The sequence below is a fragment of the Phyllobates terribilis genome, unplaced genomic scaffold (assembly GCF_046119375.1).
Source record: "Phyllobates terribilis strain yellow unplaced genomic scaffold, ASM4611937v1 Scaffold_28__1_contigs__length_16237799, whole genome shotgun sequence".
NCBI classification, from domain to species: Eukaryota; Metazoa; Chordata; class Amphibia; order Anura; family Dendrobatidae; genus Phyllobates; species Phyllobates terribilis.
Genome location: NW_027362788.1, coordinates 12,082,054 through 12,097,197, shown reverse-complemented (window position 1 = coordinate 12,097,197; position 15,144 = coordinate 12,082,054).

The window sequence follows — 15,144 nt, the reverse complement described above, 5'->3', positions numbered from 1 at the left end:
AGAACAATGGAAGCGTTGTGAAGCATTTTTAAACGTCAGCGGAATTCCGACAACAATGGAAGAGTTCCGAAGCATTTTTAAACTTCAGCAGAATTCCGAGAACAATAGAAGAGTTCCGAAGCATTTTTAAACTTCAGCGGAATTTTGAGAACAATGGAAGAGTTCCGAAGCATTTTTAAAAGTCAGCGGAATTTCGAGAACAATGGAAGAGTTGTGAAGCATTTTTAAACGTCAGCAGAATTTTGAGAACAATGGAAGTGTTCCGAAGCATTTTTAAATGTCAGCGGAATTCTGAGTTCAATGGAATAGTTCTGAAGAATTTTTAAATGTTAGCGAGATTCCGAGAACAATGGAAGAGTTCCGAAGCATTTTTAAATGTCAGCGGAAATCTGAAAACAATGGAAGAGTTCCGAAGCATTTTTAAACTTCAGCAGAATTCCGAGAACAATGGAAGAGTTCCGAAGCATTTTTAAAAGTCAGCGGAATTCCGAGAACAATAGAAGAGTTCCGAAGCATTTTTAAATGTCAGGGGAATTCCGCGAACAATGGAAGAGTTCTGAAGCATTTTTAAACGTCTGCGGATTTTTGAAAACAATGGAAGATTTCCGAAGCATTTTTAAACGTCAGCGGAATTCTGAGAAAAATGGAAGAGTTCCGAAGCATTTTTAAACTTCAGCGGAATTTGGAGAACAATCGAAGAGTTCCGAAGCATTTTTAAAGGTCAGCGGAATTCCGAGAACAATGGAAGAGTTGTGAAGCATTTTTAAACGTCAGCGGAATTCCGAGAACAATGGAAGAGTTGCAAAGCATTATTAAACGTCAGCGGAATGCCGAGAGCAATGCAAGATTTCCGAAGCATTTTTATATGTCAGCGGAAATCCGAGAACAATGGAAGAGTACCGAAGCATTTTAAAACGTCAGCGGAATTCCGAGAACAATGGAAGAGTTCCGAAGCATTTTTAAACTTCAGCGGAATTACGAGAACAATGGAAGAGTTCCGAAGCATTTTTAAACATGAGCAGAATTCCGAGAACAATGGAAGAGATTTTAAGCATTTTTAAACTTCAGCGGAATTCCGAGAACAATAGAAGAGTTCCGAAGCATTTTCAAACTTCACCCGAATTCTGAGAACAATGGAAGAGTTCCGAAGCATTTTTAAAAGTCAGCGGAATACCGAGAACAATGGAAGAGTTTTGAAGCATTTTTAAACGTCAGCAAAATTCCGAGAACAATGGAAGAGGTCCGAAGAATTTTTAAATGTCAGCGGAATTCCGAGAAATATGGAAGAGCTCCGAAGCATTTTTAAATGTCAGCAGAATTCCGAGAACAAAGGAAGAGTTCCAAAGCATTTTTAAATGTCAGCGGAATTCTGAAAACAATGGAAGAGTTCCGAAGCATTTTTAAACTTCAGCAGAATTCCGAGAACAATGGAAGAGTTCCGAAGCATTTTAAAACTTCAGCAGAATTCCAAGAACAATTGAAGTGTTCCGAAGCATTTTTAAACGTAAGCGGAATTGTGAGAACAATGGAAGAGTTCTAAAGCATTTTTAAACATCAGCGGAATGCCGAGAGCAATGCAAGATTTCCGAAGCATTTTTATATGTCAGCGGAAATCCGAGAACAATGGAAGAGTACCGAAGCATTTTAAAACGTCAGCGGAATTCCGAGAACAATGGAAGAGTTCCGAAGCATTTTTAAACTTCAGCGGAATTACGAGAACATTGGAAGAGTTCCGAAGCATTTTTAAACATGAGCAGAATTCCGAGAACAATGGAAGAGATTTTAAGCATTTTTAAACTTCAGCGGAATTCCGAGAACAATAGAAGAGTTCCGAAGCATTTTCAAACTTCACCCGAATTCTGAGAACAATGGAAGAGTTCCGAAGCATTTTTAAAAGTCAGCGGAATTCCGAGAACAATGGAAGCGTTGTGAAGCATTTTTAAACGTCAGCGGAATTCCGACAACAATGGAAGAGTTCCGAAGCATTTTTAAACTTCAGCAGAATTCCGAGAACAATAGAAGAGTTCCGAAGCATTTTTAAACTTCAGCGGAATTTTGAGAACAATGGAAGAGTTCCGAAGCATTTTTAAAAGTCAGCGGAATTTCGAGAACAATGGAAGAGTTGTGAAGCATTTTTAAACGTCAGCAGAATTTTGAGAACAATGGAAGTGTTCCGAAGCATTTTTAAATGTCAGCGGAATTCTGAGTTCAATGGAATAGTTCTGAAGAATTTTTAAATGTTAGCGAGATTCCGAGAACAATGGAAGAGTTCCGAAGCATTTTTAAATGTCAGCGGAAATCTGAAAACAATGGAAGAGTTCCGAAGCATTTTTAAACTTCAGCAGAATTCCGAGAACAATGGAAGAGTTCCGAAGCATTTTTAAAAGTCAGCGGAATTCCGAGAACAATAGAAGAGTTCCGAAGCATTTTTAAATGTCAGGGGAATTCCGCGAACAATGGAAGAGTTCTGAAGCATTTTTAAACGTCTGCGGATTTTTGAAAACAATGGAAGATTTCCGAAGCATTTTTAAACGTCAGCGGAATTCTGAGAAAAATGGAAGAGTTCCGAAGCATTTTTAAACTTCAGCGGAATTTGGAGAACAATCGAAGAGTTCCGAAGCATTTTTAAAGGTCAGCGGAATTCCGAGAACAATGGAAGAGTTGTGAAGCATTTTTAAACGTCAGCGGAATTCCGAGAACAATGGAAGAGTTGCAAAGCATTATTAAACGTCAGCGGAATGCCGAGAGCAATGCAAGATTTCCGAAGCATTTTTATATGTCAGCGGAAATCCGAGAACAATGGAAGAGTACCGAAGCATTTTTAAACTTCAGCGGAATTCCGAGAACAATAGAAGAGTTCCGAAGCATTTTCAAACTTCACCCGAATTCTGAGAACAATGGAAGAGTTCCGAAGCATTTTTAAAAGTCAGCGGAATACCGAGAACAATGGAAGAGTTTTGAAGCATTTTTAAACGTCAGCAAAATTCCGAGAACAATGGAAGAGGTCCGAAGCATTTTTAAATGTCAGCGGAATTCCGAGAAATATGGAAGAGCTCCGAAGCATTTTTAAATGTCAGCAGAATTCCGAGAACAAAGGAAGAGTTCCAAAGCATTTTTAAATGTCAGCGGAATTCTGAAAACAATGGAAGAGTTCCGAAGCATTTTTAAACTTCAGCAGAATTCCGAGAACAATGGAAGAGTTCCGAAGCATTCTTAAACTTCAGCGGAATTCCGAGAACAATGGAAGAGTTCCGAAGCATTTTTAAAAGTCAGCGGAATTCCGAGAACAATAGAAGAGTTCCGAAGCATTTTTAAATGTCAGGGGAATTCCGCGAACAATGGAAGAGTTCTGAAGCATTTTTAAACGTCAGCGGATTTTTGAAAACAATGGAAGATTTCCGAAGCATTTTTAAACGTCAGCGGAATTCTGAGAAAAATGGAAGAGTTCCGAAGCATTTTTAAACTTCAGCGGAATTTGGAGAACAATCGAAGAGTTCCGAAGCATTTTTAAATGTCAGCTGAATTCCTAGAACAATGAAAGAGTTGCGAAGCATTATTAAACGTCAGCGGAATTCTGAGAACAATGGAAGAGTTCCGAAACATTTTTAAACATCAGCGGATTTCCTTCAAGAATGAAAGAGTTCCATAGGATTTTTAAACTTCAGCAGAATTTGATGAACAATGGAAGAGTTCCAAAGCATTTTTAAACTTCAGCAGAAATTCGGGAACAATGGAAGAGTTTCAAAGCATTTTTAAACTTCAGCAGAATTCGGAGAACAATAGAAGAGTTCCGAAGCATTTTTAAACGTCAGCAGAATTCCGAGAACAATTAAAGAGTTCCAAAGCATTTTTAAACTTCAGCGGAATTCCGAGAACAATGGAAGAGTTCCGACGCATTTTTAAATGTCAGCAGAATTCCGAGAACAATGTAAGAGTTCCAAAGCATTTTAAAACTTCAGCAGAATTCCAAGAACAATTGAAGTGTTCCAAAGCATTTTTAAACATAAGCGGAATTGCGAGAACAATGGAAGAGTTCTAAAGCATTTTTAAACATCAGCGGAATGCCGAGAGCAATGCAAGATTTCCGAAGCATTTTTATATGTCAGCGGAATTCCGAGAACAATGGAAGAGTACCGAAGCATTTTAAAACGTCAGCGGAATTCCGAGAACAATGGAAGAGTTCCGAAGCATTTTTAAACTTCAGCGGAATTACGAGAACAATGGAAGAGTTCCGAAGCATTTTTAAACATGAGCAGAATTCCGAGAACAATGGAAGAGATTTTAAGCATTTTTAAACTTCAGCGGAATTCCGAGAACAATAGAAGAGTTCCGAAGCATTTTCGAACTTCACCCGAATTCTGAGAACAATGGAAGAGTTCCGAAGCATTTTTAAACTTCAGCGGAATTTGGAGAACAATCGGAGGGTTCCGAAGCATTTTTAAAGGTCAGCGGAATTCCGAGAACAATGGAAGAGTTGTGAAGCATTTTTAAACGTCAGCGGAATTCCGAGAACAATGGAAGAGTTGCAAAGCATTATTAAACGTCAGCGGAATTCCGAGAACAATGGAAGAGTTCCGAAGCATTTTTAAACTTCAGCATAATTCCGAGAACAATGGAAGAGTTCTGAAGCATTTTTAAATTTCAACGGAATTCCGAGAACAATGGAAGAGTTCCGAAGCATTTTAAAACTTCAGCAGAATTCCAAGAACAATGGAAGAGTCCTGAAGCATTTTAAACTTCAGCTGATTTCCGAGAAATGGAAGAGTTCCGAAGCATTTTGAAACGTCAGCGGAAATTCGAGAACAATGGAAGCGTTCCAAAGCATTTTTAAATGTCAGCTGAATTCCGAGAACTACGAAAGAGTTGCGAAGCATTATTAAACGTCAGCGGAATTATGAGAACAATGGAAGAGTTCCGAAACATTTTTAAACATCAGCGGATTTCCTTCAAGAATGAAAGAGTTCCGAAGAATTTTTAAACTTCAGCAGAATTTGAGGAACAATGGAAGAGTTCCAAAGCATTTTTAAACTTCAGCAGAAATCCGGGAACAATGGAAGAGTTTCAAAGCATTTTTAAACTTCACCCGAATTCTGAGAACAATGGAAGAGTTCCGAAGCATTTTAAAAAGTCAGTGGAATTCCGAAAACAATGGAAGAGTTCCGAAGCATTTTTAAACTTCAGCGGAATTACGAGAACAATGGAAGAGTTCCGAAGCATTTTTAAATATGAGCAGAATTCCGAGAACAATGCAAGAGTTTTTAAGCATTTTTAAACTTCAGCGGAATTCCGAGAACAATAGAAGAGTTCCGAAGCATTTTTAAACTTCACCCGAATTCTGAGAACAATGGAAGAGTTCCGAAGCATTTTTAAAAGTCAGCGGAATTCCGAGAACAATGGAAGAGTTGTGAATCATTTTTAAACTTTCACGGAATTCCGAGAACAATAGAAGAGTTCTGAAGCATTTTTAAACTTCACCCGAATTCTGAGAACAATGGAAGAGTTCCGAAGCATTTTTAAATGTCAGCGGAATTCCGAGAAATATGGAAGAGTTCCGAAGCATTTTTATATGTCAGCGGAATTCTGAAAACAATGGAAGAGTTCCGAAGCATTTTTAAACTTCAGCAGAATTCCGAGAACAATGGGAGAGTTCCGAAGCATTCTTAACCTTCAGCGGAATTCCGAGAACAATGGAAGAGTTCCGAAGCATTTTTAAAAGTCAGCAGAATTCCGAGAACAATAGAAGAGTTGTGAAGCATTTTTAAGCGTCAGCAGAATTCCGAGAACAATGGAAGAATTCCGAAGCATTCTTAAACTTCAGCGGAATTCCGAGAACAATGGAAGAGTTCCGAAGCATTTTTAAAAGACAGCGGAATTCCGAGAACAATGGAAGAGTTCCGAAGCATTTTTAAAAGTCAGCAGAATTCCGAGAACAATAGAAGAGTTGTGAAGCATTTTTAAGCGTCAGCAGAATTCCGAGAACAATGGAAGAATTCCGAAGCATTCTTAAACTTCAGCGGAATTCCGAGAACAATGGAAGAGTTCCGAAGCATTTTTAAAAGACAGCGGAATTCCGAGAACAATGGAAGAGTTCCGAAGCATTTTTAAAAGACAGCGGAATTCCGAGAACAAAAGAAGAGTTGTGAAGCAATTTTAAGCGTCAGCGGAATTCCGAGAACAATGGAAGAGTTACGGAGCATTTTTAAACTTCAGCGGAATTCCTGGAACAATGGAAGAGTTCCGAAGCATTTTAAAACTTCAGCAGAATTCCAAGAACAATGGAAGAGTCCTGAAGCATTTTAAACTTCAGCTGATTTCCGAGAAATGGAAGAGTTCCGAAGCATTTTGAATCGTCAGCCGAAATCCGAGAACAATGGAAGAGTTCCGAAGCATTTTTAAACTTCAGCGGAATTCCTTGAACAATGAAAGTGTTGCGAAGCATTACTAAATGTCATCGTAATACCAAGAACAATGGAAGAGTTCCGAAGCATTTTTAAATGTCAGCGGAAATCCGAGAACAATGTCAGCGTTCCGAAGCATTTTTAAATGTCAGCTGAATTCCGAGAACAATGAAAGAGTTGCGAAGCATAATTAAACGTCAGCGGAATTCTGAGAACAATGGAAGAGTTCCGAAACATTTTTAAACATCAGCGGATTTCCTTCAAGACTGAAAGAGGTCCGTAGGATTTTTAAACTTCAGCAGAATTTGAGGAACAATGGAAGAGTTCCAAAGCATTTTTAAACTTCAGCAGAATTCCGGGAACAATGGAAGAGTTTCAAAGCATTTTTAAACTTCAGCAGAATTCGGAGAACAATAGAAGAGTTCCGAAGCATTTTTAAACGTCAGCAGAATTCCGAGAACAATTGAAGAGTTCCAAAGCATTTTTAAACTTCAGCGGAATTCCGAGAACAATGGAAGAGTTCCGAAGCATTTTTAAATGTCAGCAGAATTCCGAGAACAATGTAAGAGTTCCAAAGCATTTTAAAACTTCAGCAGAATTCCAAGAACAATTGAAGTGTTCCGAAGCATTTTTAAATGTAAGCGGAATTGCGAGAACAATGGAAGAGTTCTAAAGCATTTTTAAACATCAGCGGAATGCCGAGAGCAATGCAAGATTTCCGAAGCATTTTTATATGTCAGCGGAAATCCGAGAACAATGGAAGAGTACCGAAGCATTTTAAAACGTCAGCGGAATTCCGAGAACAATGGAAGAGTTCCGAAGCATTTTTAAACTTCAGCGGAATTACGAGAACATTGGAAGAGTTCCGAAGCATTTTTAAACATGAGCAGAATTCCGAGAACAATGGAAGAGATTTTAAGCATTTTTAAACTTCAGCGGAATTCCGAGAACAATAGAAGAGTTCCGAAGCATTTTCAAACTTCACCCGAATTCTGAGAACAATGGAAGAGTTCCGAAGCATTTTTAAACATGAGCAGAATTCCGAGAACAATGGAAGAGATTTTAAGCATTTTTAAACTTCAGCGGAATTCCGAGAACAATAGAAGAGTTCCGAAGCATTTTCAAACTTCACCCGAATTCTGAGAACAATGGAAGAGTTCCGAAGCATTTTTAAAAGTCAGCGGAATTCCGAGAACAATGGAAGCATTGTGAAGCATTTTTAAACGTCAGCGGAATTCCGACAACAATGGAAGAGTTCCGAAGCATTTTTAAACTTCAGCAGAATTCCGAGAACAATAGAAGAGTTCCGAAGCATTTTTAAACTTCAGCGGAATTTTGAGAACAATGGAAGAGTTCCGAAGCATTTTTAAAAGTCAGCGGAATTTCGAGAACAATGGAAGAGTTGTGAAGCATTTTTAAACGTCAGCAGAATTTTGAGAACAATGGAAGTGTTCCGAAGCATTTTTAAATGTCAGCGGAATTCTGAGTTCAATGGAATAGTTCTGAAAAATTTTTAAATGTTAGCGAGATTCCGAGAACAATGGAAGAGTTCCGAAGCATTTTTAAATGTCAGCGGAAATCTGAAAACAATGGAAGAGTTCCGAAGCATTTTTAAACTTCAGCAGAATTCCGAGAACAATGGAAGAGTTCCGAAGCATTTTTAAAAGTCAGCGGAATTCCGAGAACAATAGAAGAGTTCCGAAGCATTTTTAAATGTCAGGGGAATTCCGCGAACAATGGAAGAGTTCTGAAGCATTTTTAAACGTCTGCGGATTTTTGAAAACAATGGAAGATTTCCGAAGCATTTTTAAACGTCAGCGGAATTCTGAGAAAAATGGAAGAGTTCCGAAGCATTTTTAAACTTCAGCGGAATTTGGAGAACAATCGAAGAGTTCCGAAGCATTTTTAAAGGTCAGCGGAATTCCGAGAACAATGGAAGAGTTGTGAAGCATTTTTAAACGTCAGCGGAATTCCGAGAACAATGGAAGAGTTGCAAAGCATTATTAAACGTCAGCGGAATGCCGAGAGCAATGCAAGATTTCCGAAGCATTTTTATATGTCAGCGGAAATCCGAGAACAATGGAAGAGTACCGAAGCATTTTAAAACGTCAGCGGAATTCCGAGAACAATGGAAGAGTTCCGAAGCATTTTTAAACTTCAGCGGAATTACGAGAACAATGGAAGAGTTCCGAAGCATTTTTAAACATGAGCAGAATTCCGAGAACAATGGAAGAGATTTTAAGCATTTTTAAACTTCAGCGGAATTCCGAGAACAATAGAAGAGTTCCGAAGCATTTTCAAACTTCACCCGAATTCTGAGAACAATGGAAGAGTTCCGAAGCATTTTTAAACTTCAGCAGAATTTGGAGAACAATCGGAGGGTTCCGAAGCATTTTTAAAGGTCAGCGGAATTCCGAGAACAATGGAAGAGTTGTGAAGCATTTTTAAACGTCAGCGGAATTCCGAGAACAATGGAAGAGTTGCAAAGCATTATTAAACGTCAGCGGAATTCCGAGAACAATGGAAGAGTTCCGAAGCATTTTTAAACTTCAGCATAATTCCGAGAACAATGGAAGAGTTCTGAAGCATTTTTAAATTTCAACGGAATTCCGAGAACAATGGAAGAGTTCCGAAGCATTTTAAAACTTCAGCAGAATTCCAAGAACAATGGAAGAGTCCTGAAGCATTTTAAACTTCAGCTGATTTCCGAGAAATGGAAGAGTTCCGAAGCATTTTGAAACGTCAGCGGAAATTCGAGAACAATGCAAGCGTTCCAAAGCATTTTTAAATGTCAGCTGAATTCCGAGAACTACGAAAGAGTTGCGAAGCATTATTAAACGTCAGCGGAATTATGAGAACAATGGAAGAGTTCCGAAACATTTTTAAACATCAGCGGATTTCCTTCAAGAATGAAAGAGTTCCGAAGAATTTTTAAACTTCAGCAGAATTTGAGGAACAATGGAAGAGTTCCAAAGCATTTTTAAACTTCAGCAGAAATCCGGGAACAATGGAAGAGTTTCAAAGCATTTTTAAACTTCACCCGAATTCTGAGAACAATGGAAGAGTTCCGAAGCATTTTAAAAAGTCAGTGGAATTCCGAGAACAATGGAAGAGTTCCGAAGCATTTTTAAACTTCAGCGGAATTACGAGAACAATGGAAGAGTTCCGAAGCATTTTTAAATATGAGCAGAATTCCGAGAACAATGCAAGAGTTTTTAAGCATTTTTAAACTTCAGCGGAATTCCGAGAACAATAGAAGAGTTCCGAAGCATTTTTAAACTTCACCCGAATTCTGAGAACAATGGAAGAGTTCCGAAGCATTTTTAAAAGTCAGCGGAATTCCGAGAACAATGGAAGAGTTGTGAATCATTTTTAAACTTTCACGGAATTCCGAGAACAATAGAAGAGTTCTGAAGCATTTTTAAACTTCACCCGAATTCTGAGAACAATGGAAGAGTTCCGAAGCATTTTTAAATGTCAGCGGAATTCCGAGAAATATGGAAGAGTTCCGAAGCATTTTTATATGTCAGCGGAATTCTGAAAACAATGGAAGAGTTCCGAAGCATTTTTAAACTTCAGCAGAATTCCGAGAACAATGGGAGAGTTCCAAAGCATTCTTAACCTTCAGCGGAATTCCGAGAACAATGGAAGAGTTCCGAAGCATTTTTAAAAGTCAGCAGAATTCCGAGAACAATAGAAGAGTTGTGAAGCATTTTTAAGCGTCAGCAGAATTCCGAGAACAATGGAAGAATTCCGAAGCATTTTTAAACTTCAAAACTTCAGCAGAATTCCGAGAACAATGGAAGAGTTCCGAAGCATTCTTAAACTTCAGCGGAATTCCGAGAACAATGGAAGAGTTCCGAAGCATTTTTAAAAGACAGCGGAATTCCGAGAACAAAAGAAGAGTTGTGAAGCAATTTTAAGCGTCAGCGGAATTCCGAGAACAATGGAAGAGTTACGGAGCATTTTTAAACTTCAGCGGAATTCCTGGAACAATGGAAGAGTTCCGAAGCATTTTAAAACTTCAGCAGAATTCCAAGAACAATGGAAGAGTCCTGAAGCATTTTAAACTTCAGCTGATTTCCGAGAAATGGAAGAGTTCCGAAGCATTTTGAATCGTCAGCCGAAATCCGAGAACAATGGAAGAGTTCCGAAGCATTTTTAAACTTCAGCGGAATTCCTTGAACAATGAAAGTGTTGCGAAGCATTACTAAATGTCATCGTAATACCAAGAACAATGGAAGAGTTCCGAAGCATTTTTAAATGTCAGCGGAAATCCGAGAACAATGTCAGCGTTCCGAAGCATTTTTAAATGTCAGCTGAATTCCGAGAACAATGAAAGAGTTGCGAAGCATAATTAAACGTCAGCGGAATTCTGAGAACAATGGAAGAGTTCCGAAACATTTTTAAACATCAGCGGATTTCCTTCAAGAATGAAAGAGTTCCGTAGGATTTTTAAACTTCAGCAGAATTTGAGGAACAATGGAAGAGTTCCAAAGCATTTTTAAACTTCAGCAGAAATCCGGGAACAATGGAAGAGTTTCAAAGCATTTTTAAACTTCAGCAGAATTCGGAGAACAATAGAAGAGTTCCGAAGCATTTTTAAACGTCAGCAGAATTCCGAGAACAATTGAAGAGTTCCAAAGCATTTTTAAACTTCAGCGGAATTCCGAGAACAATGGAAGAGTTCCGAAGCATTTTTAAATGTCAGCAGAATTCCGAGAACAATGTAAGAGTTCCAAAGCATTTTAAAACTTCAGCAGAATTCCAAGAACAATTGAAGTGTTCCGAAGCATTTTTAAACGTAAGCGGAATTGCGAGAACAATGGAAGAGTTCTAAAGCATTTTTAAACATCAGCGGAATGCCGAGAGCAATGCAAGATTTCCGAAGCATTTTTATATGTCAGCGGAAATCCGAGAACAATGGAAGAGTACCGAAGCATTTTAAAACGTCAGCGGAATTCCGAGAACAATGGAAGAGTTCCGAAGCATTTTTAAACTTCAGCGGAATTACGAGAACATTGGAAGAGTTCCGAAGCATTTTTAAACATGAGCAGAATTCCGAGAACAATGGAAGAGATTTTAAGCATTTTTAAACTTCAGCGGAATTCCGAGAACAATAGAAGAGTTCCGAAGCATTTTCAAACTTCACCCGAATTCTGAGAACAATGGAAGAGTTCCGAAGCATTTTTAAACATGAGCAGAATTCCGAGAACAATGGAAGAGATTTTAAGCATTTTTAAACTTCAGCGGAATTCCGAGAACAATAGAAGAGTTCCGAAGCATTTTCAAACTTCACCCGAATTCTGAGAACAATGGAAGAGTTCCGAAGCATTTTTAAAAGTCAGCGGAATTCCGAGAACAATGGAAGCGTTGTGAAGCATTTTTAAACGTCAGCGGAATTCCGACAACAATGGAAGAGTTCCGAAGCATTTTTAAACTTCAGCAGAATTCCGAGAACAATAGAAGATTTCCGAAGCATTTTTAAACTTCAGCGGAATTTTGAGAACAATGGAAGAGTTCCGAAGCATTTTTAAAAGTCAGCGGAATTTCGAGAACAATGGAAGAGTTGTGAAGCATTTTTAAACGTCAGCAGAATTTTGAGAACAATGGAAGTGTTCCGAAGCATTTTTAAATGTCAGCGGAATTCTGAGTTCAATGGAATAGTTCTGAAGAATTTTTAAATGTTAGCGAGATTCCGAGAACAATGGAAGAGTTCCGAAGCATTTTTAAATGTCAGCGGAAATCTGAAAACAATGGAAGAGTTCCGAAGCATTTTTAAACTTCAGCAGAATTCCGAGAACAATGGAAGAGTTCCAAAGCATTTTTAAAAGTCAGCGGAATTCCGAGAACAATAGAAGAGTTCCGAAGCATTTTTAAATGTCAGGGGAATTCCGCGAACAATGGAAGAGTTCTGAAGCATTTTTAAACGTCTGCGGATTTTTGAAAACAATGGAAGATTTCCGAAGCATTTTTAAACGTCAGCGGAATTCTGAGAAAAATGGAAGAGTTCCGAAGCATTTTTAAAGGTCAGCGGAATTCCGAGAACAATGGAAGAGTTGTGAAGCATTTTTAAACGTCAGCGGAATTCCGAGAACAATGGAAGAGTTGCAAAGCATTATTAAACGTCAGCGGAATGCCGAGAGCAATGCAAGATTTCCGAAGCATTTTTATATGTCAGCGGAAATCCGAGAACAATGGAAGAGTACCGAAGCATTTTAAAACGTCAGCGGAATTCCGAGAACAATGGAAGAGTTCCGAAGCATTTTTAAACTTCAGCGGAATTACGAGAACAATGGAAGAGTTCCGAAGCATTTTTAAACATGAGCAGAATTCCGAGAACAATGGAAGAGATTTTAAGCATTTTTAAACTTCAGTGGAATTCCGAGAACAATAGAAGAGTTCCGAAGCATTTTCAAACTTCACCCGAATTCTGAGAACAATGGAAGAGTTCCGAAGCATTTTTAAAAGTCAGCGGAATACCGAGAACAATGGAAGAGTTTTGAAGCATTTTTAAACGTCAGCAAAATTCCGAGAACAATGGAAGAGGTCCGAAGCATTTTTAAATGTCAGCGGAATTCCGAGAAATATGGAAGAGCTCCGAAGCATTTTTAAATGTCAGCAGAATGCCGAGATCAAAGGAAGAGTTCCAAAGCATTTTTAAATGTCAGCGGAATTCTGAAAACAATGGAAGAGTTCCGAAGCATTTTTAAACTTCAGCAGAATTCCGAGAACAATGGAAGAGTTCCGAAGCATTCTTAAACTTCAGCGGAATTCCGAGAACAATGGAAGAGTTCCGAAGCATTTTTAAAAGTCAGCGGAATTCCGAGAACAATAGAAGAGTTCCGAAGCATTTTTAAATGTCAGGGGAATTCCGCGAACAATGGAAGAGTTCTGAAGCATTTTTAAACGTCAGCGGATTTTCGAAAACAATGGAAGATTTCCGAAGCATTTTTAAACGTCAGCGGAATTCTGAGAAAAATGGAAGAGTTCCGAAGCATTTTTAAACTTCAGCGGAATTTGGAGAACAATCGAAGAGTTCCGAAGCATTTTTAAATGTCAGCTGAATTCCTAGAACAATGAAAGAGTTGCGAAGCATTATTAAACGTCAGCGGAATTCTGAGAACAATGGAAGAGTTCCGAAACATTTTTAAACATCAGCGGATTTCCTTCAAGAATGAAAGAGTTCCGTAGGATTTTTAAACTTCAGCAGAATTTGATGAACAATGGAAGAGTTCCAAAGCATTTTTAAACTTCAGCAGAAATTCGGGAACAATGGAAGAGTTTCAAAGCATTTTTAAACTTCAGCAGAATTCGGAGAACAATAGAAGAGTTCCGAAGCATTTTTAAACGTCAGCAGAATTCCGAGAACAATTAAAGAGTTCCAAAGCATTTTTAAACTTCAGCGGAATTCCGAGAACAATGGAAGAGTTCCGACGCATTTTTAAATGTCAGCAGAATTCCGAGAACAATGTAAGAGTTCCAAAGCATTTTAAAACTTCAGCAGAATTCCAAGAACAATTGAAGTGTTCCAAAGCATTTTTAAACGTAAGCGGAATTGCGAGAACAATGGAAGAGTTCTAAAGCATTTTTAAACATCAGCGGAATGCCGAGAGCAATGCAAGATTTCCGAAGCATTTTTATATGTCAGCGGAATTCCGAGAACAATGGAAGAGTACCGAAGCATTTTAAAACGTCAGCGGAATTCCGAGAACAATGGAAGAGTTCCGAAGCATTTTTAAACTTCAGCGGAATTACGAGAACAATGGAAGAGTTCCGAAGCATTTTTAAACATGAGCAGAATTCCGAGAACAATGGAAGAGATTTTAAGCATTTTTAACCTTCAGCGGAATTCCGAGAACAATAGAAGAGTTCCGAAGCATTTTCAAACTTCACCCGAATTCTGAGAACAATGGAAGAGTTCCGAAGCATTTTTAAACTTCAGCGGAATTTGGAGAACAATCGGAGGGTTCCGAAGCATTTTTAAAGGTCAGCGGAATTCCGAGAACAATGGAAGAGTTGTGAAGCATTTTTAAACGTCAGCGGAATTCCGAGAACAATGGAAGAGTTGCAAAGCATTATTAAACGTCAGCGGAATTCCGAGAACAATGGAAGAGTTCCGAAGCATTTTTAAACTTCAGCATAATTCCGAGAACAATGGAAGAGTTCTGAAGCATTTTTAAATTTCAACGGAATTCCAAGAACAATGGAAGAGTTCCGAAGCATTTTAAAACTTCAGCAGAATTCCAAGAACAATGGAAGAGTCCTGAAGCATTTTAAACTTCAGCTGATTTCCGAGAAATGGAAGAGTTCCGAAGCATTTTGAAACGTCAGCGGAAATTCGAGAACAATGGAAGCGTTCCAAAGCATTTTTAAATGTCAGCTGAATTCCGAGAACTACGAAAGAGTTGCGAAGCATTATTAAACGTCAGCGGAATTATGAGAACAATGGAAGAGTTCCGAAACATTTTTAAACATCAGCGGATTTCCTTCAAGAATGAAAGAGTTCCGAAGAATTTTTAAACTTCAGCAGAATTTGAGGAACAATGGAAGAGTTCCAAAGCATTTTTAAACTTCAGCAGAAATCCGGGAACAATGGAAGAGTTTCAAAGCATTTTTAAACTTCACCCGAATTCTGAGAACAATGGAAGAGTTCCGAAGCATTTTAAAAAGTCAGTGGAATTCCGAAAACAATGGAAGAGTTCCGAAGCATTTTTAAACTTCAGCGGAATTACGAGAACAATGG